General features: G+C 40.5%; 2 long non-coding RNA genes across 3 annotated transcripts in view; one reads left to right on the top strand and one right to left on the bottom strand.

Annotated features, from left to right (window-relative positions):
• The first annotated feature begins 2991 nt into the window (after positions 1–2991).
• Positions 2992–22481, top strand: part of LOC103479127 (uncharacterized) — a 32948-nt gene continuing 13458 nt past the window's right edge. The window contains exons 1-2 of the long non-coding RNA XR_001776178.1: positions 2992–4477; positions 5322–5396. This is a non-coding gene — a long non-coding RNA (uncharacterized LOC103479127). The remainder of the gene's footprint in view (positions 4478–5321; positions 5397–22481) is intronic.
• The window catches only part of LOC103479135 (uncharacterized), a 26645-nt gene continuing 17642 nt past the window's right edge, over positions 13479–22481 (bottom strand). For both annotated transcript variants that reach the window (XR_535902.2, XR_535901.2), the window contains exon 4: positions 13479–14940. This is a non-coding gene — a long non-coding RNA (uncharacterized LOC103479135). The remainder of the gene's footprint in view (positions 14941–22481) is intronic.

Here is a 22481-nt window from a genome sequence, read left to right as displayed (position 1 = left end):
CAAAAAACAACGTACCAAGGTGAATATTCTGAAAGGCAGAGGGTCAAAGGTGTACGCTGGACCTGTAAGACTTAAGTGAAAATCAATACCGAGAGCTGTTGAGAGCAAAACAGTGCAGGCGTCTCCATGCAGCGCAGTTTTAACCAGGAAAGTTTGTGGTAATTACGCTGTACTATAATCACGGGGCAGTTGGATAGGTGAGCATTTTTGAGTCTTCAGACCCATTAAATCTTTTCTGTTTTTGCCATTTTATAACCACAGAGTATTTTAGTGGGATTTTTCTGACAGACTGACACATAGTGGAGCAGAATTGTAAAAAAAAAAAGAAGAAAAAAACAACCAGATTTGGGATCTGTCTGCTGACAGATTATCCTACCTGAGATACAGATTTTCTGTTGGCTCTGTCTCTGATCAACGTTCACCTTACCTGGCCAGTCAGTTTAGCTTGGTGGGTTTGCAATTGTGTTGTACCGTTTCCATTTTTAGAAGGTCAATTCAGTGGTGCTCCATGAGTTGCTTAAAGCGTGTGATAATGTTGTAGAATATATCTCTGTTTTAAAAGTCTCTAAAGCATAATTTCTGATAAGGTCACGATTCCTCCTTAGAGAAGGTACAGGTACACTCTATTGCCTCAACCACTCTAGATGCAACAAATGAGGTAAGATAAAAGATTAAAATAAGAAAACACATGTGTTTTGGTTGTCTCCACTGACAGGAAGGTTATAAGGCAATTTAAAGTGACCACAACAAACCCATTTTAAATGATTGCCAATCATTTAGAGCTTCTGAAAAAAAATTGTGACTCATTGTTGTATCTAACAAAGATCAGACAAGCTAGCAAAGCTAACAATAGCTGCGTCTTGAGGTTTATTTTTCAGTTTACTTCAAAGAACTCTGAACTGTTAAATGTCTTAAATGTTTTCAATTAACTTTTTATGACTAAAAAAATTTACAATTTAGTGCAAACATACGGTTCTTCTTGCTGTTGGGTTTCAGAATTGTTCTTATATATATGGTGGTTAATGTATACTGGTTTTAGATGCTCTCCATAGAAATGAATTCAAATATGATGCATGTTTAAGTTACATCTTCTGCTTTATGATTGGCTTCCTTCAACCAACACCACCAACAAAAAAAAAAAATCTGATTAAAAATAGTCTGGAAAATGATTCTTTTTTTTTTATGGCACCCCGATTTGCTTTCTTCACCGACCAAGCAGAACAGCGAACAGCTATTGCTCTCTCACTCAGTAATGAAGACCCCGGGCAGGGTGGACGGGCCTCGGGGCAAACGTACACAAACACACCAGCATGCAAACATGAGGGTAGTGATGGAGAGAGAGAGCTCTGAATAAACAGAGCTCAAATGTTTGGTTTGGTAACGTATAGGCAAAAGGGATGAAAATCAAGGCATTTTTGGATTTCATCACCATTCTAAATTTGATGCCATGTTCTTGAAACGGTGTGGTAAAGCAGCACCGCTGAAATTTTATGGCTGCATCGTCTAAGAGAAATCCAAGCGTATGATTAGGCCTTGATAGGTTTGGGTAAGGCCGAAGGGAGACTGTGGGTGGGATAGGCAGGTTGGTTTCAGGGGATTTTCTAATAGGCGTTCCCTTGGTGAAAAGCTTCTTCGACCCCACACACATGTGCATGCGGTTTCTTCACTGTAAATGTTCTTTCACCTTTATCCTTACACTCATTTGGTGATTTCTGTGAGCGATGCTGTTTCGTAGAGGAGAATAGCGGTGGGAATGGATTATGATTATAAAAGATAGGTCGTGCGTTGGCACCACACCTCCGCTGTTCAGCGTTTATCTGGCAAAGCGCACCCCAGGAGGCTCCTGTGTCCTTTTTGCCCACACTAGTGTAGGCAGAAAGGTTATTTTCTTTTCCTCATATTTCTGTACGTGATGTGCTATACTACGAAACACGATGATGCACGATACTGGGTTCACGAGAGATGGATGGCATTTTTGGCTCTTTTATGGAGAAAATTAAAAATTAAACTTTGTAGTTTCCTGTTTTGTGGATAATGAATAATGTCTGGCACAAGATTTTTGTTGAGTTGCCAAACACATGTCCCCATCACTTATTTAGGTTTGACAAAAACCCTGGCTATGGTTTCTAAATTTATTATCTTGAAGCTAATTTTACTGTTGCCTCATTCCAAAGAATGTTGAAATAAATGCTCCCTTTTTTTTGTTTGTTTTTGAAAATTAATGTTTCGGTTTATGCTGCTGTTTAACCACTCTATTCCAGATTGAAAAAAAAAAGAAAAACAAAACAGAAATAGCACCAGGACTGCACGCCAACTTTAGCTACATTAGCAGCTAATTGTTAGCTAGCAACGGTTGTTTCATGGTAACAGCAAAATTTATCACCTTTTCTTCTTATCTACCAGCTACACCCCTCCAACGCCTTACACAATTAGTGATGACATGCGGTCTTTATTTGCTGAATCTCCCATGTAATCAGACGAAAACACAATAACTACTTCCTGCCTTACTTCAAAGTAAGAGTCTCAATAATAGATGCATCGTCTCAAGCCACCTGTTAAAGAGTCTTAGCAGAGGACTGTGCTCGAATAGACAGGGAGGTATATAAATACCCTCATCTTCATAGCTCATAGTATTATATTAAACTAAAATAACAACTAGACAACACTTCTCAAGAAAGGGTTTATGCCTTACTGAGAAAAGTCCTGGTGTTTCAATGATTTCATGTCACATGACCTCAGTCCCTCCTTGGTTCACCGTTCACAACCCAACTATCTCTTTTATCCGGTTTGCTCCTCCTGCACAGATTCTGAATCGCAGTGAGAATTTTTTTTTCTCTAATAAAAAAATCCAAGTGTAAAAATTTGATATGGTCAGATAATCACCATCAATTTGAAAAAAATAATAATAACAAAATACCTTTTTTTTTGTCCATCACATAATTAGCTGCACATTTCAGATATTTGATAGCATTTTCTTCATTAATAATTCATACTTGCTAAATTCATAAAACATCATCTTGTCCCCAGCAAGTAACATTTGATATTACATCTAAGGCCCAGAGCAGAGATGTTTGCCAGAATCCCATCAAATGAAATTTCTAAAAATACTGACTAGCATGTTCTCCCTCAAAGGCTCTCAGTGGCCCTTTAAGAAGGACCGGAGGAGGAGAAGTCCCCTGCTATCTATTTTCTTTGGCACCGCAGCTCTTTTCTGAACGCTTTTCATTTGATTCCTTGCCTCTGCTTTTTTTTTTTTTCCTTTTCCCCCCTCATCTCTCTGCTTCTTTTCCAACGCCTGCTCATGATGTCAATTTAATTCAATCTAAAGGACATAAAGCGGAGCAGCATCTTTTAATGTCTTTTTGGAAAGGCACTTGTAACACATTAAATTTACTTTCACCTTTTCAGCTGAGATTTTAAGGGGCGAGAAAGAAAGATCAATTATTTGCCGAATTTGAAGTTTCATTAAAATCACTTTTCTCTGCCTGTGTCCTTGCGTCGTTTTAAGTGGGCCATCTGTCTAAACATCTCTCAGGGTTCTTTTTCCTTTTTTTTCTGATCATTTCCTCGCCTTATTCATGAACCCTAGGAGTCCAGCTTTGTAGTAGTGTTGGAGCTGGAGCAGCCTCCCCCCGCTGAATACAGCTCTGGGCCTCAGCCTGCGCAAGACTTTCCCCCCCCTCTGCCCAGTAAGGCACCCCCACCCACACCCCCTTCACCGCAAACTCTCCCAAATAGCCTCCCCTTTCCTTTTGCGTCCCTTCATAAGGGCCCGCAGAGTGTCTGAACTTGCTACACGTAAAATGACCCGCCTCATTGTGGCCGGTTCTCCTCGCCCTCCGTCTCCCTCGCTCTCTTCGCCTCTCTCCGACCCACCTACTGTTTCAGATCCCCCTGTCTTTTCCCTCCTTCCCTGCTTCTCCTACTTATTGCAGATTTGTATGCAGGCTGTGACCTAGGTGGCTACAAAGCACGGCAGATTATTCTTGATCATTCCTCTGCCCCCCATGAAGCCAGTTATGAGAAAAGATCCCTTAATGATGCTCTGACTATTAACAGTGTTTTATGTCCAAATGTCTGCCCCATTCTCCTAACAAACTGGTACAATATAGACACAAGGAACTTGAGGAGTGACTAGACATACATAGACCTTTGTGATTAAGCTTGTAATTGGTTATCAGAGGCTTCACACTGAATAAAGCATTCACTGATGATGCACTTTTGGATTCTTTGACCAAAAGGTCAGAAGCCAAATAAATAACATATATAAAGGATTTCTGCATTTGTGCTCTGCTACAGACATATGAAAGACTGAGATTAGACCCGACTGCTGTCTCCTGTCACTGTGCCAGTATTGTGTCTGTAGTGGGTCCATCCAGGCCCCCACATCTCCCATCTCATCCCGGGCTCATCCCTCTGTCTGTAGGAAGACAAGTCGCAGCGCCAGTCTGGCTCCCAGCCAGTGTGGAAGCTCTGGGTAAGTCCCTGTGCCAAGCTGGGATTAGACTGAGATGTTAATCATTGGAGAGCATATTGGAAAAAAAAACCATCATTATACTTTCCATTTTCAAGCCTTTGACTTTAAAGTTGTAGCAAAAAAACGTTACCTCTTAAGATCTGCTGAAGCTTCTCCTTTTTCTACACTTCCTAGCCTTTGAACTTTTCGACATCAAAGGTTCCAGTCATTGTATCTTAGTGGGCTTGTTTGTGATAGACAGTGTAAAGTAATTGTAGGAATAATTATGTACAAGGTTTTGAAAGATTTTTGCAAAGTGAAATTTTTAATTTCTTTGTAGAACCAACTTTTTTGTTGAAATTAAAGTTATGCCATCTTTTGTCAATCTCTCTGCTAGAGTTGTGCATGTAGATTTGCTGAATAGATCATAGTCAACTGGATTGGATGGAAAGTTTGCTAAACCTCTTCTCGATGTTTTGACTTATTTTATGTGTGAGCTTTGACTAGACCATTTTTAGACGTAAAATTGCTTTAATCTGAAAGGTTTACTTGAATCTATCAATGTTTCAATAAGTTCTGCCCAGGATAACTGCCCTGGCATAATGCTGCCACTAACGTGCTGTTAATGCGCTGCCAGACATCAAGTTTTCCAAGTAGGTCAAAAAGTTCAGTTTAGAGGTCAGCTGATTAGAGCAACATCTTCTTCCAATCATTTGTTGTGGCTCACACATGCTTTGAGATAAACTACAAACTAGACTTGCTATGGCCCTCTGTCAGCCATTGATTTCTTCATACCACTTTTCTTCTAAAACCAGATTTGAGGAGATCACAACTAACAGTTTCACTGAGATGTGTTTCTCTGCAGCTCCTCCAGAGTTACTCTATCCCTCCTGGCTCTCCTTGCCTGTTTGGTCCATTTCAGTGGATGTGCCATGTCTTGGTTAAGTTTGCTCCTTCCATTATCAGAATATGTCCCTGCTTCAAACTTTTCCACATCTTCATTCCTGTTCATGCTGTTTCTTGGTCTTCATGAACTGTTTATTCTCCACTGTTCTCTACAAACATTTAATACTTTCACAGAACAGTTGGATATTAATTCAATCACACTCAAGTAGTTTATCTGTGTTCACCTATTTACTAACTAGGTGACTCCTGAAAGCAGTTGGCTACATTTTTTTTTCATTTATCGAGTATCAGACCTTATAAAATATTTTTACATTTGTAAAAAAATAAAAACATGTAAAAACTGAAAGCATACATTTTTTTCTCAACTCTACAGCTACCCACTCCTTTGTGTTGGTATATCACATACAATCCAAAATAACTACACTGAGGTTTGTGAGTATAATATGATAAAACGCAGAAAGGTTCTGCGGGTATGCATAATTTTGCAGAAGACAGTAGCTTATTTTGAATGGGGTTCGGTAAGGAGAAGATTTTGCCCTTTCAATTCGAGTCTCTTTTGCTACTCATTGTTTCAGCTTATTGTGTCATAAGTAATTCTAGCTGACTTCAGAGGAGTTCGGGGCCACATTTGTAAGGTTGTGGGAAGCGCTGTGAATGTCAACCAATGCAAACAACCTCCTCTCTCAGATGGGAACGTTAGAGATGGCCTCTCGTGAAAACGGTTCGTTTCCATTTTTTGCCATCCTTCAGATTTCAATGTGACCTAAATCTGGCAAATATAACCTTATAACGCAGGAACTCGATGCCAAACCTGACCTCCCCAAAGGTTGTGTGGATGACGTGTGTGCTTTTGTTTCCATGCACTGAAATGCTTGTGAGGCACACATTTAATAAGTTTTTGTCGAGATGAGTGGGAGACACCAAAATGGCAAAGGGACCAATGCAGACATAGATCAGGTTTCTACTTTTTTTTTTTTATCCCCCAAATAACCAAAGCAATATATCAACATTACACAAAATCTGCAACTTTTCCATTTTGACTAAGCTCATTTGTGAGAGATGAGTGTAGGAGAATAGATAACTATACAAAGATTTGCTTAGGGGGCCACGTCTTTGCTTTTAAAACTCCAAAGCAGAAAAAACATGAACATTTAATTGAAAAACATAAGTTAATATATTGAGTGTGACCAATGTCAGTGAAGGCATAGATGTCCACACTCTTCTATGCTATAATTCCCACACTCCAACACATTCAAAGTAAGTTCCCTCTCAATATTTTACCTGGTGATCTTATTCATTTTTACATATAAATAGTCAAAATAGAAAAATGTTAAGGCATAAAAAAAGAATTCAAAAGAAAATTACATGTATGCAAAATTGAAAAGCAGACAAAATATTTCAGCATAGCAAACATGCTCGTTGCATCTGTGCGCTTATGTCAAATTTGCAGTGCGGCGCAGAATTAGAACATTTTTCTCTCTTGACAGCCGTGAAATGATCTCTCTGCTTACAGTAACAGAGAGAAGTTACATCTGTGCTGTGCATCTGTCATAACTTTGGGGGAAATATTGCACAAGGCTTTTAAAAGAATACATTCTTAAAGTGTGTTGTCTGAACAGAGGGGATATTTTGTGCCCAAAAACCAAAGGAGGGACTTGTATTTATATATGCCAACGTATGAGTTTATCAGGGTATAATAATCTTGGGAACAATTATGGTTTCACAGTATCACAGAATTTCACAAAGCTTATATTTTACTTTTTTTCCTCAAAACTAAAAAAGCATACTTTTTTCACCAACTACTAAAATAATATATCGAATATTACAGTTAAAGTTTACACACACCTAACTAAGCATCCAAATAACCACTTAATGTAGTAGCCATTTTAATAGTACTTTTACACCCTTCTGCTCTTTATTAAGGTGACCAGTTCAAGACGGTGCTGTAAGTTTGGATTCAACTGGATAAGAAAGGGAACTGTTCCTTTTTAATATAAATGGTTGCCATACAAATAAACTGAAWTAAAGTGAGGCTAGTTTAGGATGTACTGACCCAGGAGGAACGATGTAACACAGTCTAAAGCTTCAACCGTTACTTTACTTTAGAGCATTATTTTGTAACACGTTGATCAAATCTGCTTATGTTCTGTGTACAGACCACATGACACTAGTGTGCCGAAATGTATAGATTTTTTTTCAGTTTGTCATCGTCGTTCCGTTTTGCCCCTCTGCATCCGTGATCCTTACTCCTAATGAAGCCATCAGTCAGTAACACTCAATGACAGCAGTTCTCTGTGTTATTAGTATACACGTGGGAAATTGGCAGCTTTCTAATTAAGTGGATCAGAATTAATCAAGCAACCAGTCAGAGTGACTCTGTGTCAGTATAAGCAGCTACCGCCAAGAGAACGCTCGCTGTCTACGCACATTAAAGCGCACTCACGTGTATTTAAAAGACATATTCAGCCGTCCAACTGTTATGTGTAAACCCCATCGTACAATCAATTAAACATTTAATACATTTATCAAAGCTGTTGTGTTTTATTTTTTATGGGGGGGTTTTTTCAGTGAAGTTACTTTCCTACTCATCCTGGCTCAAGATTTATTTAACCTTAACCTCACATTAATTTGTTTTTAGTGTGTTCTTTACTCTAATGGCAACTTCATCTGATTCTTAAGCTGTTTGGCATTTTAACTGCAGCACTTCAGATTTTTTGGCTTCCACTAACCTTTTGGAGGCAAGCCTGTCCTACCTTTGGTATTTATCCACGTATTTGGGTTTTGCAAGCGGGGTAGACAAAGAAACTTTCTATCTGTACCGCTTCACACGCACAGTATGTTTATACCTGCAGTGTGCGTCATGGTAGAATAAAAAAGAATGCTACAGTCTAGACAGGCTGATGAGTGAGTGCGCGTGTGTACACGTGTGTTTTTCCTTTAAAATTGTAGCAGCGGAGTTGTCCTCTTCATCTCGGTTTACTGTGGTGTCCTCCCCCAGCTGACCTTTTAATGTAAATGCTTGTTTTAAGATGCCATGTTGCATCAGTGGAGAGAAGCTGCAGGGACGCAGCTCTAGTGTTTCTGGGAATGAGGGAGACAATTCACAGGTGGGGAGAAGCCAACAAAGTGACCTCTCGAACCTTTAACCTTTTAATGAAGCTTTTATTACTGACAACCACGTTCACTTTGGATTGTTTTGAGCTTAAGCCATAAGATACATAAGTATCTCATGTTCTTTCTTTTCATTTGTACTCAGTTTTGATTTTGTATATATTTTTTTTCACTATGAAATTTTCTTTTCTGTCTTATCATATGCATTCTGTGTTCGGTAAAGATTTGTGTTTGTTCGATCCAAGATTTGCTTTCATCAGGAAGAAATCATTATAACAAACTGGGTGAAAATATAGTTAATGTTAGAGATTACTCATGCACAAACACAATAAAAGACCCAACCAGTATGTTTGAACTAAATATTTCTAAATCTATCTAGGTCAGTCTATGAAGTCTACTTCTAGGGAGATTCGATTGTTATAATTTTTTTATGATGGTAAAAAAAAAACATTGAACAGCTCTGAAAAAGAGAAATTGTCTCATTACAGATTTCTTCTGCCTTTGCTTTGTTAGACCTAAGCGTTTTGGATCATCTTGTAAATCAGACGAAGATAACCTGATCAAAATCCTGTTTTTAAAATATGATTTTATTTATTATGGGGGAACATTTCTAAAAAGATATCTAGGTAATAGGCAAAAAGTAATCGGCAGATATATTTTGAAAATGTCTTGCTATGTCACAGATTTTGTGCCATACACTATAACAACTTTCTCCACACCTTTACTTTTATGACTGTAGGACAAATTGCTCTAAAATAACTCTTTTTCTTGTCATTCTTAGCAACAGAGATGTTCTGAGATTTTATTTTTAAACTCCGTTACCACCTTCGCTATGCATGATAGCCAGATTGACAGTGACAGTGAAGTAGAAAAGCAGGCAAATGAATAAGTAGCACATGCTGCATCACACAAGGAAATGTTATGCAACCATCTGACGGCTTTTGGGGCAGGGAACTTAAAGAAACGGTACCGCAAATGAAAGATTTCAAGCAAAAAGTTGAGTACATTATTGTTATTAATGGAAACTAATCCAATGAGAATTTCTGAATAAGATTAACAACATATTCCAATTAACTAGTGTTTACCAAAACTTACTTGAGAAATGTAATGGTGAGCTATAGATGTCTACCTGAACAGCTAGAGAAATGCAACAAGTCTTCTATTTTTAGGTCTTGTTATTCCTTAAGGCTGAGTAACTAGTAGATTGAGCAGAAAAAAGACTATCCTGTTATCTACACTGTCCCACAATGCATTTTGACTATGAGCTGTCTGCTTAGCCTGTGGCTGTCTGGCACACTGACCCCATAAGTGAGTGCATTGTGTCTACATGTGTGTGTGTGAATTGCTTTGCCTTGACAATGTGTGCGTGTGTGTGTGTGTGTGTGTATGTGTGCGTGTGCCATCCCTCCTCTACCCTAACATCAACTCATGCCTTGGTCGCTATAAATAATTCATTGGCCATTTGAGGCCCCCGGAGCAGAAGAGCACTTGTGAGACCCTTTAGTGATGGCCTTTAGTTACTCCTTACAAATACCCACTTAAGCAGTGCTCACACACAAGAATACGCTCCTCTCAAAACACAGCAAAGCTGCCACTTTAACTGTCACAGCGGATCAATAGGACGCCTAAACTCGACATTATCCTCTTATGTCAAAGCTGATATTTTTCTTTGCCTTTTGACAGCTGACAACACAACGTAGAAGAGCTGATGTTTTTATCCTACACAGCTGTTTGTCGCTTGACTTATGTTTGCCAAGGAACCTAAAGGGAAAGGAGAAGATGTGCAGAAGACTGCAAAAATGCCTGGATTTAGCAAAGCATGGGGAATTTTAGCGCCATTCTGTTGTGTGCCATTAGAATAGAGAGAAAGGGGAGGCGAGGGAGGTGTTGGGGAAAGGGGGTCAGACTAGCATCTTGACTCCTGAGGAGAGGAAGGGAAATGTCCAGTAGCACCTGCCTCATTATCGTCTGCCCCCCCTTGGTCTGACGTAACCCCGGTAACCCTGAAGAATATACGTTATCTGCAGGCCATACCTATGGGCCGTGCGAACACATTTGTACAAGTTTTTGACAATTAACTAATTCAGAAGTGAGCTTCATTATTCTCCCCCCTTAATTGAGATAACAATGCAAATTCCCTTCATTAACTGTGACATGGACAATTTCTCGCGGGCTCCGCAGGGACACCATTATATTCAGAGCCCACAGAGCAGGTTGCAAGGTGTCATCAGATATTCAAATGGCGTGCTTGTTTAATTGCAGTAAATGTAGCATGTCCGGACGGCTCAGTGGAGGACATTTAAAGTGTGTGCCTGTTCCTCTGTTGCTGTTGGCTTTTCAGGTGCGCATAAGCGCGTCACTGTTTGGTAATAGAGGCATTTGAGAAGTAGTTAAGATAGGAGTCAGTTCAAGGTGCGAACGCGTCTGTATGCGTGAAGGTGTAGGGCCGATCCCCCGCTTGAGGCAGCTGTTTTCAGGCCCTCGTGCGATCCCGTGGGGCTCCTGAGGGAGCGTGTTGTTGGACTCTTGTCTTTTATGGCAGCAGCAGTAAACATGACAGGCTGTTTGGAGACCATCTGTTTCCAATGGCTGCCGCATGGTAACAGGGAGCTCAACCTGAGATCTGCTCGGTGTCTGTCTCGGAGGTAACAGTCCCGTCTTTGGGCTTTTACAAGGGAATTCTGACAGGCAGAGGGATGGCACGCAAATGAGACAGAATGAAAATATGAAGGGCCCCAATGAGCTGAACTTGCCATCTGCATGTGCTGCCCAGCATCTTACGGCACCCAGAGGACCTACAGGTACGCCGCCTTCTGATTTGGCCTCATTGTGTGACCTCCTAAAACATCATATCGGGGTGACATAGAAGGTTCTAAAATTGTGTTTCTAGTACCCTGCTAGAGATGTCAATGGGAAATGTGTTGGTACATTTAACACATGATGCTTTTTATGTTGTTGAGACAGCAACTAAAATATTGAAGAGGTCGAAGTTCCGTAGTAAATAACCTATTAGCGATTGTTACTATGGGTTCATGGTTCTCAAACCCTGATAATGACAAACTCAACGGTACTGACAAGAAGTGTTGGTATACACACTTCTGAATTGTTTAAGCACACTGAGCTCTTCTTCAAACAGAAAACACTCAAACTAAAATTGCAGTGGAAGATATTTATAAATCTCAAAATGAACAATTGTAAAAATAACAAACAGCCATATTCCACTAGCAAGTCAGAAAAAACAGTGAGCTAATGACTATTAGCAACAAGCTAACATCAGCGTTTTTCTTTACCCTTTACTCCGCAGCAACATATTCACTAAGCATGTGTTTGCGAGCTTTAACATAACGCAAAACCTCAGATGCACATAGAAACAATTCAGTACCACAAACTATCACGGCATTTTAAACAATCAGCAGCCTTGTTGAATTTTGAGGGTGGGGCTTTTGACATCTTCACCGTTCTCTGAACTCAGATCACTCTGACTGTTATTTCCCCGGTGAAGGCCAAGACACACCGGATATGCTTTGACATTCGACCCAATTAGAAGACGTTAAAGTTAATGTGGCCTTGTGGACCGCTAACGTTTGCATGCGTTTGAATCTCCAACTATCTGGTCTGTCTATCTAGATAGACCAGGATAGATAAAACGTAGTTGGTTGGAACTACTCAGCAATTTGAGCAAAAACTGAGCCACAGTGGCAAAGTAAAACTTTGGAGGAAAATTCAAACTAAAAAGAAAGGGCGATCTTTTTTGAGCAGCAGCTGCGGCTTTGAGTTTACTCCCTGACCGGCACAAGGGGTACATACTTCATACATACTCGCAAATCTGATGCTTCGGACCATCAAGTCAGAGTCTGTATGTCAGGAAAAAAATTGAGTCAGACAATGAAGAGTCAGTATCTTGGCCTTGAAACCTCATACTCCAAGATGCACAACAAAACCCCGAAAATTAGAAGAACTCATTAACCACATAATTTATAAAGTGTTGGTGTTGCTCATTTCACTCAAACGTGAGTACATCCGCTGTACGAGCACACACTGAAACACCTGATGCCATTATGCTCCCACGGTATTAAGAAAAGCTTTCACAGAGTGTGACAGACTGAGTCAAGTTCTTCTGACGCTCTCTGCCAACAAACACCGCTGCTTCAAGTGCACATTTCCCTCTACACGTTCTCTTGCCAAATTACGAAGAGGAGTGGAAGAGATTGTCGCACTCATCTTAACACGAGTCACTAATATGTCTCGGATGCCGTAATTAGCTACCTTCACTCATTAATTTGGGCCCTTGAACGGCATTTAAATCTAAACAGCCAAGATAGCTTTGAGGTGCGACGCTGACTGATCTGCAGGTCTTGTACCTTTGAGGTCTTCTTGTTGTTGTAACAACATCACAGATGGACGTGCGTTAATGGTCCGGTCCTTTGTTAGAAAAACACCAGTCACCCATGTGCTCCCGGCTGCAGCCCGACACTGTTTTTATTTAAATAGTCTTAAAGGTGTATCTGTTGAGATGTGGCTGGCTTTCTTCCCGCCTTGGCCTAATTATTCTTTTAAAGTCATTTACTTCTCCATCATTACCCTGCTTGAATGAGCCAATCCTGAAAGGCCTTGAACCTTTCTCTCCTTCCGCCTTGTCATTTCACTCTCCCCCGAACGTACTCAACCATTAAAGAGTCGCTGCAGACCGCCACTCATTATTGCTCAGTGCATTTACATTGAATAGGTCATTGGGACCCAACTAAGTGGAACTAATGTGGGACAGAATAGTTGAGGGTTTTGCTTCAGTGTTACACAAACCCTCTGCTCTGTAATAAGGACTCTCTTATTACTGTTAAGTAGGAAGGAGAATACCTCACTGATCCGAGCCATGTCTCAGAAAGAAAAAAAAAGGGGGGGGGTTTGCTTGCCGTTTGCTTTGGGGTTATCTGTTTTATTGTTTGCTTCATATGTCCAAAATAGACCTAGCGTTTAAACCACAATAAAAAGAAACCTGTAGTGTAGCTAGTGTTGCATTTCTTAGTCTTCTTGTTTATTTTAATGCTTTTTTTTTTTTCAGCTGAATTGCTGTGACGCATACAGTCCAGTAATTATTCCGGGACAAGGATGCAGAAGGCGTTGCCATATGGTGGACGTCTCTTCTCCATCCTGACGTAGAGAAGACTCAACATCAGGCCACAGGGTCACGTTCTGACATCAGCAGCAGAGCACACCAGTATGGCCAGCGATTACAGCGCCTTGGAAAATAATTCGTATCAAATGAACAATGTCGCACTCTTGCCACACTACAACCACAAACTCCAATAGTATTTGAAAGGGATCGTGCGTGATAAACCAGTGTAAAGCAGGACATGGCTGTGAAGTGAGGAGTTCTTGTAAGAGCAAAATTAGAAGTTTGCACTTCATGCAAAACAGATTGTGAGAACTAGCACTTCACATGACCCTGAAATACTGCACTTTTCAGATTTGTCACTTCTCAAAACCATTTTGCTCCCACTTCACAATTATGCTCTACTTTGTGTTGGTCCATCACGTAGCATTAACTGGAACACATTGAAGTTTCTGGCTGTAGCCTGATACAATGTGAAAAAGCTTAAATCATCCAGAGGATTTTGCAGAGCACAATATTACAAAAAAACAGCCTGACCACGGCAGTCTGGAAACTGCACGATCCATCGAATCTTCCGCAGTAAGGAAGCTGTTGTAAATGTGTGAAGAAATACAGCCGCCGCTTTTTCCCGCTGACAATAAAGTCTGCCATCCCACACAACATGTGTCATGTCTCCAGATAAAGTAAACGAGAAGTAATTTTGGATCTTGTTTCTATTTCGTAGGCTCATCTGTGGGTGCGAGCAGGGAGGGAATGATAGCTGATACGTAAACCTCTGGCTCAACGTGGTGGGCGGGAGCACCCGAGCTACTTGACTTTCATTAACACACCGTAGTGGAGCATGTGTGTTTGCCCGTCTTTGTGTTTCTCCCATTTGTAGTGAACAGACACGATCAACTGCTTCTATCAATTAAGACCGACTTCCACTTCACGTTACACGGCCGATAAAACGGATCCCTCGGAGTCAGTCAGGTGGTCATTTCTGCGAGCATGGGAGGAAAGGAGTGGGAGGAACTGGTGATAAACAAGAGGGTAGGCCTATGTGAATACACTTCGACTGGCTTTAGCTGTAAGAAGTAAGACAGATCGAATATTGAGTGAGTGAAAGAAGGGCATCACAGCATCAAAGGCACGGTTTGAGAGGCACCAGGAGAGATTAAAGGGAGCCTTGAAGAAATGTGTGAAGGAGACCAAACTGTGGATGTTCTAGCCAAACCGAACAGGCGATAGCATTCGATACTAAACTCCTCCTCTTCAAAGTCACATCTATCTGAGCACGTTGCTGCTTTTCCACACTTTGGCTGCTGGATCTTGACCTTGAATAGGAAAGCACCGAGAGCACAGGGAGGCAAAGCACCTGCAAGAAGGGGAAGCTGGTAAATTTTTTGAATGATCAGCATCTTCAAAAATCAGAGTAATTTCTCTCTTGATTCATTTTCATCAACTTTACACCCCTTAAAAAAATCTCAGTATTTAATCCGTTATCTACAACTTTAATGCACAATCCTGAAATTTCAGCAAATTCCTTTAAAACAAAGTGTTGATATAAAGGACACAATTGCACGTAAACAAAGTTGAGTAGTAACCCAAACCCCTGCTGCTTCTGGCCCAATCAGCCTGCCCTATTCTGGCCCAGCTTGTGTGCCTGCATGCCTGCCTGAGCTTGGCTAGGTTTGAAAAGTCATGCTTGTGGGTGGATGCTACTCATAAATATGTATTTGGCTTAAGCCGAGCAGTCCCACTGCTCTCGACTCCGCTGTGCTCGCCCAAACCTTATGCTCTTCTCAACCGTCAGACATCCGCAAGTTACGGATGCAACTTCCTGGGGCATATTCATGAAAAGCCGAACAAAAGAATGATTGATGCTAGGATTTCTGATACAGGTTGCCGCTACAGGGGGGTTGAATGCTAAGATGGCAACAGGATGTTTGTAGAGACAAAATCCATATTTATTCTGCGGTTCGAACAGCATATTTTTTTTATTTCTAGCTTTTAGGCTGTTCTTTCATCCAAACCTAATTTTATCTATCTTCAAATATAACCGAGGCGATTATGATGTTGCTTATTGACTTTACTTGTGTTTTTTTATTTTTTCCTCTTTGCATTTGTTTAAGCTGGTGACACTATCCTGCTTTCTTATAAAGGTATTCTCATGCCAAGTAAAAAATATGTTCACTGAAAAACATTGAAAACAAAAAATGCAAAAGGAGGTTCATTTTATGTTTTTCTTTTAGTTACTTAGTGCTTTTTATTGTGGTTTTGAATTTAAAAATTTTTAATTCACATTTTTCTCTTAAATTATAAAGTCTTTCCTTTTCTAAGAAGAGTTTTTGAATTTTTCCAGGTAATATTTGGCTTTAAACAAGATGACAGTTTTCACTATATCAGCAAATTGTAACAGTTTAGATTTTATGAATAGTGCATTTGTGTGATTACTCTCATTCCTCATCTTTGCAATGTTATTAATGATTGTAGTGAAATTTTGTACTTGTTGCCCCCTAACTCTGCACAATAACTTATATCCCATGAACTTTTTTATATTCTATCACAGTAGAACTTTACATTTTAGTTTTTTCTTATTACGATTTCACGTGAAAGACCAACACAGTGGTTAGTAATGTAGATATGGAATGAGATACTACAGATGTATAAATACATAAGATTTGCCGTCAATGAAAATTTGTTGACTGGATTAGTATTGAGCCTTCTTGAGGAAAAAAAAAAAAAAAACAACCTTTGCAGAATCACCTTTGGCTACAGCTGTAAATCCTTTAGCCTGTGACTCTATCATCTTTGCACATCTTGAGACTAATAAGATTTTGCCTCATAATTCAGTGCAAAATAGCTCAAGTTCAGTCAGATTGAATTCTCCTACCTAACTTTTAGATCTCTGCAGCTCCCCCAGAGTACTCTTAAACCTCTTCGCTGCTTCTCTGAGTTTTTTTTTTTTCCATTGAGGTGGACCTCCACATTTTGGCACTTTTACACTTGTGCCATGCATTTTCCATTGAGGAATGCTGTGAGACCTCAGAGGCCTTTACAGAACAGCGGGATTTGTACAGACTACATTTCATATATAAACTTCTGAGGGGCCACCACAATAAAAACAAGGCTGAATAAAAATATACACAGAGGTCTTGTTGCATTTCACACTTTTAAACTACTGCACAATCCAAAGCAATGTGTACCTGCCCGAATAACTGTGTTTATTTGTGAGTCTCAGACATGTTTTTAATGAATGGGATAGCAACTGGTTCTCAAAATATAATGCATTTTGCAAAATCAAAGGCAGGTATTTGGGCACTGAATAAAGAAAAAGTTGCTTCAGAAGTATTGTTAGAATGCATGCCCCGTCTCATTGCTCGTTTGGGGTAGCATAATGACAATCTGCAGGCTGAATGCCAAACCAGTGCTTTCAATCTTTCCTCTGTAGGGATCGTCCACTCAACGCTGCCAGCCAACTACTGCAGAGCAAAGTGCTGCAGTAACCTTGACAGGACCTGACCTCTTCAATTACAATTGTGATTTCTGGATTCATTGCTGATTTTGTTATTTTTGTTAATTCCTTAAAACATTGTTACCACAAATTCCAATACAGCTTATAAACATTTAACTAATATTCCTACATCACACCTTAGTGTTCCTATCATGAGCTTCATGATATGCTCAGTCTCCCTGAAAAACCAAGATGTCATCCTTTAATTCTACGGGTAATATCATTCCCTTTCCCACTCGTACTGTAAGGCCCCTTCCTCTTCAGGTCTTGCCCAGTGAAAACTGCTGCCCAGGGTAGCCTGTCCACCCTGTGCCCCGGCTGTCAGCTTTCCAGGCAGGCTACGTTGACAAGGGGAGGCCACTCGGGCTGTCTGTCATGGGGTTATTCTCGGGGCGGAGACGGTTCAGCTGATTCGCTGACACCGGCTGGTGCGCGCAGGGGCTGGAAGGGCGGGCGTTTGGCGGGGATTTACAACGTGTGTATGTGTGTGCATTTGGCGGGGAGCTACCAGGGGTTAGCCCTGCCAGATGACAGGTATGAGGGAGGCGGGGAAAGAGTAAGAAGGCAAAAAAACACACAGCAATGCGAGGCCACGCACCAAAACACACCTAGATCTGTTCACTCATGTTGAAGGACAATAAGGAGGGTTCCAGATCCTTGATGCACAGCTGGAAACAAATGTTCTGAAGAAAAGTATGACAAGGTAACAGGACAAGGTAATTGCATTTTAAACGTCTGTTTTAGAGTCACAAAACAGAGAGCTACTGAAAAAGTCAAATCCCAATGAGCATTTGTATTGCTTCTTGAAATAAATCTAAAATTTTAAACACTTTTCTGACACAAGAATGGTTGTTTGAGTCACACCATCAACATTAGATATGCACCTCCGAACATGGATCACAAGTCACTTCAAGCTCGTCTTTACCAAAGGCTTTAAAACCACAACAATTTCATTTTTTGACAAAAGAAAATGGATACAGTGACAAATTTTGCTTCAAAATTTATCTATATAATTATTTGCTATAAAAGTAAACTAGTGAAGAGAACAGATTTTTCCACATATAAGTTTTTGCTCCAGAATTTTTATTAAAATGGAATCTGTGATAATAGTTCTCTGACTCTTTTATGTAACTGTATACTCTGTCTTTCTTCCTTTGGTCCCATCAGACAATATAAGAAGAATTTTGTTACTCCTATCAATTCTAGATTGAAAAACATTCTTTTTTTAGGTTTTTGTAGAAGCTGGCGAGGTAAAATACACTGGCATGATATATATATATATATATATATATATATATATATATATAAAAATAAATAAATTCCCTTTTCGTTTTTGGGACTGAAGTGGGTAAAAAACTCACATATTTAACAAAAGACTTGTCAGGTTCCCCCACATAAAGTTAGGTATGGTCAGCTACTTTCCAAACAGTACCATGCCAATTTTGTGGACAATGCAAGTTCTACTTCAGCTTTTCTTTTCTTCTGCAGGCCAAACCCATGCCTCTCAAGTTCACATATGTAGCTCCAGTTGTATTGTGCAGCTACATATGTGCATGATTGCATTGTATCCCAGCGCTCGTCTTGTGATGGACTGGAGAATTTTTTTTTATGTTCCTTACCTTTAACTCCAGTTGGGATGTGGTTTAGTCAAACTTTCTTTAATTAGAGCCAAAACATTGTTTAAAGTCCAAACTCCAGCAGGCATTTATTCACTGAAAACATGAGCTTTGTAAAAACTCTTTATGCAAAGCTTTTTGTCATGTAAACCTCTTGTGGTCTTAGCTTGACATAGGCTATGACTCTGCGCCTTCGTGGTTCAGCTAATGGGAACCTATGAATATGCTAATCTGGCCCCACTAACACCTCCACCTGCCAGCAGTTCTGGACAGTTTCCTTTGGCTCTGCAACGCTGCCTCTGCAGTGAAGCTGGTTTCCTCTTCTCCCCTTTGTCTCCTCCCCTTTCACAAAACAGGAGATTTTAAATCGGTGATAAAGTGTAAAATATTGTATATTTTTGTATTTTAATTCAGGACTGGAGGCCACTACAGTCGGAAGTGGGATTCTTTGATTATTTATTTAGACTATGTTTGCATTTAACATCGTTTTAAAAAAAAAAACTGCAAATAAAGGATACTGAGTCAGAAAATATGAAACAATATTCAGGTAAAATGCAATGTTTTACTTTATTTGAAAACTTTTTAAGATTTATATCAGGACTGGCCCAACTATGCAGCCCTGAATGTGGCAAGGGAAATCGAACCACCTTAAGGAAATCACTGACTTAACAATGGTCAAATCATTTTGAATATCTGTTTCCCCCCTCATGATTCAACGGAAAGCCCATGTTCCGTTTTCCCATTATATAGTCCGGGGGGTGAGAGTTAAGGGGTTTAAAACAGCAAATCAAAATTTGAAGAGAGCCTTTTATATTTACTTAATTATCTTTGATGCTGAAATTTGTTTGATGATCTGAAACATTTAAATGAAGAAAAAAAAAACATAATGTACTTGTAAAGGAGCTGAGATCTTTTCTCAGCATTGTGAGGAGAAAACTGAAGGTTGCTCCTAGACGGATTCCTGCCTGTGTTCTGAGGAGCAGATGTCTGTTATTTCACCAATGTATCGTCTGTACCATCTTATGAGGATTCCTCAGGAATCCTATGGCACTTTTCAGACTCCTTTGGGAGACTGGCTGGCTTCATATAATGTGCCGATATATTTATTTTCCACTCTGTTGTTTTAGATTTTATGAGTGTAATACTCTACCCCCGGTGAAAATGCATTTTCTGTGTGTTAGATTGGGATAATCCCTTGATCTCCATAAGAAGGTTTCAGCAACATGCCAATGCTGACTTTAGCCACAGGAGCCAGGGCGACCCAGGCGCCAAGGGAACCCCACTCCACTCATGCGGTGCCAGCACTTAAACAAACGGCGTCGGCTTTCAAAGACAAAAAGGGAGACGTGGTTCCACTGGACTCCCGGTCATGAACGTAGGTTTTCATAAGTCAGTTAGTAAAGACACACACACATCTCCCAACACAGAAATATTCTTAGGTGGCTGTTCGGGATGAAGGTCTGCTAGATTTGTCAAGCCCCGTTAACTTGCATGACTTTTTTTTTTTTTCATACTACATCAAACACTAAGGTAGTTTAATTGGGATTTGGTGTGACTGACCAACATGTTGTGCATCTCATTTGATCAAAGAATCTTCTTTTAAATGTTCCCTGTGTCACTTGAGTGACTTGTGGAAATGTCCTTTCAACAATGGCTTTGTCCTTGTCACTCGTCCATAAAAGCTAGATTTCTTGAGCGTCAACAGAAACGCTCACCTGAGAAGCGGATCTACACATCTCATCCAGAGTGAGCAAGCGCCACTCTCTTCTGCAGTCAGTCTCCTCTCAGTCCTTCACAACTGTATTTTTACTGAGGTTAAATGACACTCTTTTTTTTAAATGGAATATTTGTTTGGAAAATATCAAAATTAATTGCTACAATTTCCGTATCTCACATCTTGCTTTGAAAGAGACGCGTGCGCCAGCGTTATTTGATCATTCCTGAGCTCTCGCACTCAAAATCATTGTCTCTCTTACCTTGGACCTCTATTATCATCTAGAGAGCTTCTCAAACCTATTTTAGATAAATGACAATTGACTCCTTTTTTTCTGTAATAGAAACAGCATCCTGAAACTGCAAATGAGACAGAGTTCAGACATTAGTATTCTGTTAATTTGACCCCAGGCGCCTCTGTGCAATCAGATCTGAGGCAAAGCACTTAGCCTATGCTAAGGATTAATGACGGCCATCTAAAACAATTTGGGAACCAATCAGTTGAACTGAGGAGGGTAAATCTAATATGATAATTTATCTGCATCAACGCGACTTGCCTGGCAGGGAGGAGTATGCTAATTACGCGACCCTTACCTAGTGACTGGATGCACACAGCTGGGTGTGCCGGCTCTGGCTCTGCTATTAGGGAACTTTGAGGGACTTTGGAGTTTGCTGAAGCAAATTCTCCTTGGAGGGTGATGGGATGCGAACCCCGTCGCTTCACACTGAGTTCAGCCCTGCTCCCCTCAACCCCTCCATTTCAATTTCCATAATGTGCCCGCCTCCGATGACATGACAGCAAGGCGCAAATAAGTGCCTACATCAATATCAGATAGAGATGTAGTGGATAGCGGCTTTAATATGGTTGGAAGGCCTCCCCGAGGGACCGTTTTTTTTTTTCTTTTTGCCACTACAGAACATCAGTTACACAGTTATGACAATAGTCTCTTAATTGATTCGTTTAATTAGCCTGAGATGGAGCTAGCGCTGCGGCTTGTCATCCTTTATCATAGGGGGTCTCCTCTGCAGAAAGCACGGCCGGTCTCTTACCCCAAACCAGTCAGACTTCTATTAAAGTGTAATTATATGTAAATGAAAACTGCTTGAAAACCCTTTGCATGTTGACCATGGAAACAAGACTGGTGTTTCTTCACTTTTAACTGATGAAAGGATAGTTAGGGCGCATTTTGAAATGGATAGCCTAAGTTTTTTATTTATTTATTTATTTTTTTTCCTGGGAAGTTACTCAGGAATATTTCACTTTTTTTTGGTGGGGAGGTGATCTAAAATGTTTCATCAACCAAGGCAATCTGAGCCTACAGAGGAAGCTTTAGGATCTAGAGGCCTGTATGGGGCCACATAAGAGTTTCTGTTTAGTCTAATTCCTCTCCAGAATAACACGAACCCCTTTTAAGCCCTATACAAGCACTCCCCCTCTCTTCAGCCTGTTGTTTACCAGAGGCCTTCTCGCTATGAAGTTGGAGCTGCACAGAGAAGAGTGTGAGCAGTGATTACAACTTCCTTCGGAGTGAATGGTGCAGATGTCGGCCCAGCCTTAGTGAAGCAGAACAATGCCCTCAAAGGCGTCCGAACACAATGGGTCTTTCTCGTTTGCCGGAGATGTCTCTCTATAGCGGCTCGCGGTGCGGGGATGCAAAGCAGGTGGCACTCCGAAAAAGAGACAGAGACGGCCCCGGCTCTTTCAAGTTTCCCCTGACTTGAAAAGCATCAGCGGGGACGTGTGTGAAGGAGTCGGTGCGGATAGCTTCTGTGGTCAGTCCAGGCATTAGCGTTCGGAGGTGTCATTTAGCCGTGGATTAGCCGGGCACTCTGTTCACTGGGGATTTTCTCCCATTGATGGACCATGGAGGAAAGCTTGGCATTGATGCTTGCTGGCGACTTTCTTTCTGATCTTTCAAAGCTTGGCTGAAGATTGAGAGCTCTTTCACTCATATAAGGAAGTTGTAAAGTCCTACAGGCCCGCCCTTGCCTTGAGCTGTGTATGTTGATCTTACGCCTCAGGGTTTTCTGATTTGAAAAAAATCTCTCTCTCTCTCTCTCTCTATATATATA

This window comes from Poecilia reticulata, linkage group LG2, assembly GCF_000633615.1.
Source record: "Poecilia reticulata strain Guanapo linkage group LG2, Guppy_female_1.0+MT, whole genome shotgun sequence".
NCBI classification, from domain to species: domain Eukaryota; kingdom Metazoa; phylum Chordata; class Actinopteri; order Cyprinodontiformes; family Poeciliidae; genus Poecilia; species Poecilia reticulata.
This window is presented reverse-complemented; position numbering and strand designations above follow the sequence as displayed.